Raw genomic sequence first — 3,194 nt, forward strand, 5'->3', positions numbered from 1 at the left:
CTCTAGCTACAGGCTTGAGGTCCAGTCTTCTGAGTTGAACTGGCTTGCCTTTGGAGTCAATCTTCCATTGAGCTCCTTCCACACATATGTCCATGAGGACTTGGTCTAACCTTTGATTAAAGTTGACCCTTCTAGTGTAGGGGCGTGCATCTCCTTGCATCATAGGCAAGTTAAACGCCAACCACACATTTTCCAGACTAAAATCTAAGTATTTCCCCCGAACCATGGTGAGATAATTCTTTGGGTCCGGGTTCTTACTTTGATCATGGTTCCTAGTGATCCATGCATTGGCATAGAACTCTTGAACCATTAGGATGCCAACTTGTTGGATGGGTTTTGTTAGAACTTCCCAACCTCTTCTTTGGATTTCATGTCGGATCTCCGGATACTCATTCTTCTTGAGCTTGAAAGGGACCTCAGGGATCACCTTCTTCTTGGCCACAACATCATAGAAGTGGAAGCTTTTGTCTTCCCTTTCCCTTTTCTAGAGGATTCTCCGGTCTTAGGTGCCATCAATGGTAATGGAAAAACAAAAAGCTTATGCTTTTACCACACCAAACTTAGAATTTTTGCTCGCCCTCGAGCAAGGGAATAAAGAATAGATGAAGAAGAAGAAGAAATGGAGGAGAGGGAGAGGGAGATGTGTTTCGGTCAAATAGGGTGGGTTTGGGTGGGAAATTGCTTTTGGATTTTGAAGGTAGGTGGTGTTTATGAGGTAGGTTTATGGGGAAGAGTGGATGGATGTGAGTGGTGAAGTGGTGATAGGGAAGAGGGATTGAGGTGATTGGTGAAGAGTTTTGGGGAAGAGTGTTTATGGGATTGTGTGAAAGAGGGGTGAGGAGAAGTGAGTGGAGGTAGGTGGGGATCCTGTGGGGTCCACAGATCCTGAGGTGTTCGAGGATTTACAACCTTGCACCAAATTAGGCATGCAAAATGCCCTTGCACACAACTCTGGGCGTTCAGCGCCAGATTGGTGCTTGTTCTGGGCGTTGAATGCCCATTTGTTGCCCATTTCTGGCGTTGAACGCCAGAACCATGCTTGTTCTGGGCGTTCAGCGCCAGCTCTTCTCCAGGGTGCAATTCTGGCATTCAAACGCCCAGATGCTGCCCATTTTGGGTGTTCAGCGCCAGAACCATGCTCTGTTCTGGCGTTGAACGCCAGCCAGATGCTTCTTACTGGCATTTAAACACCAATAAGGTCTTCCTCCAGGGTGTGATTTTTTTTCTACTGTTTTTGATTCCATTTTTAATTTTTATATTTATTTTGTGACTTCACATGATCATGAACCTAATAAAACATGAAAAACAATAAAAATAGAAATTAGATAAAAATTGGGTTGCCTCCCAACAAGCGCTTCTTTAATGTCAATAGCTTGATAGTGGGCTCTCATGGAGCCTCACAGATGTTCAGAGCATTGTTGAGACTCTCAAACACCAAACTTAGAGTTTAGATATGGGAGTTCAACACCAAACTTAGAGTTTGGTTGTGGCCTCCCAACACCAAACTTAGAGTTTGACTGTGGGGGCTCTGGTTGACTCTGTAATGAGAGAAGCTTACTGTGCTTCCTCTCCATGGGTACAGAGAGAGATCCTTGAGTTTTAAACACAAGGTTGTCCTCATTTAATTGAAGGATCAATTCTCCTCTGTCCACATCAATCACAGCTCTTGCTGTGGCTAGGAAGAGTCTTCCAAGGATGATGAATTCATCCTCATCCTTCTCAGTATCTAGGACTATGAAATCAGCAGGGATGTAAAGGCCTTCAACCTTTACTAACACGTCCTCTACTTGTCCATAAGCCTGTTTTCTTGAATTGTCTGCCATTTCTAATGAGATTTTAGTGGCTTGCACCCCATAGATTCCCAGTTTCTCTATTACAGAGAAGGGCATGAGGTTTATCACTGAACCAAGGTCACACAGAGCCTTCTCAAAGGTCATGGTGCCTATGGTACAAGGTATTAAGAACTTTCCAGGATCCTGTTTCTTCTGAGGCAATCTCAGTTGATCCAGATCACTTAGTTCATTGGTGAACAAGGGAGGTTCATCTTCCCAAGTCTCAATACCAAATAATTTGGCATTCAGCTTCATGATTGCACCAAGAAACTTGGCAGCTTGCTCTTCAGTAACATCCTCATTCTCTTCAGAAGAGGAATACTCATCAGAGCTCATGAATGGCATAAGGAGGTTTAATGGAATCTTTATGGTCTCTAGATGAGTCTCAGATTCCTTTGGTTCCTCAAAGGGAAGCTCCTTATTGATCACTGGACGTCCCAGGAGGTCTTCCTCCTTGGGATTCACGTCCTCTCCTTCCTTCACAGGTTCGGCCATGGTGATTAATTCAATGGCCTTGCACTCTCCTTTTGGATTTTCTTCTATATTGCTTGGGAGAGTACTAGGAGGGATTTCAGTGATCCTTTTACTCAGTTGGCCCACTTGTGCCTCCAAATTTCTAATGGATGACCTTGTTTCATTCATGAAACTCACAGTGGCCTTAGATAGATCAGAGACTAGGTTTGCTAAATTAGAGGTATTTTGTCCAGAGTTCTCTGTCTGTTGCTGAGTGGATGATGGAAAAGGTTTACTATTATTAAACCTATTTCTTCCACCATTATTAAAGCCTTGTTGAGGCTTTTGATCCTTCCATGAGAAATTTAGATGATTTCTCCATGATGGGTTATAGGTGTTTCCATAAGGTTTACCCATATAATTTACCTCTGCTATTGCAGGGTTTTCAGGATCATAAGCTTCTTCTTTAGAAGATGCCTCTTGAGTACTGTTGGATGCAGCTTGCATTCTATTCAGACTCTGAGAAATCATATTGACTTGCTGAGTCAATATTTTGTTCTGAGCCAATATGGCATTCAGAGTGTCAATTTCAAGAACTGCCTTCTTCATAGGCGTCCCATTACTCACATGATTCCTCTCAGAAGTGTACATGAACTGGTTATGAGCAACCATGTCAATGAGTTCTTGAGCTTTTGCAGGTGTTTTCTTTAGGTTAATGGATCCACCTGCAGAAGTATCCAATGACATCTTAGCCAATTCAGATAGACCATCATAGAATATATCCAGGATGGTCCATTCTGAAAGCATGTCAGAAGGACACTTTTTGGTCAGTTGCTTGTATCTTTCCCAAGCTTCATAGAGGGATTCACCTTCTTTCTGTCTGAAAGTTTGAACATCGACTCTAAGCTT

General features: G+C 43.0%; 1 non-coding gene across 1 annotated transcript; it reads left to right on the top strand.

Annotated features, from left to right (window-relative positions):
* Positions 1–3,086: 3,086 nt before the first annotated feature.
* On the top strand, positions 3,087–3,194 carry LOC112780576 (small nucleolar RNA R71). The gene has a single exon (XR_003191402.1). It is a non-coding gene; the product is annotated as a small nucleolar RNA R71 (small nucleolar RNA).

Source organism: Arachis hypogaea, chromosome 19 (assembly GCF_003086295.3).
Source record: "Arachis hypogaea cultivar Tifrunner chromosome 19, arahy.Tifrunner.gnm2.J5K5, whole genome shotgun sequence".
NCBI classification, from domain to species: domain Eukaryota; kingdom Viridiplantae; phylum Streptophyta; class Magnoliopsida; order Fabales; family Fabaceae; genus Arachis; species Arachis hypogaea.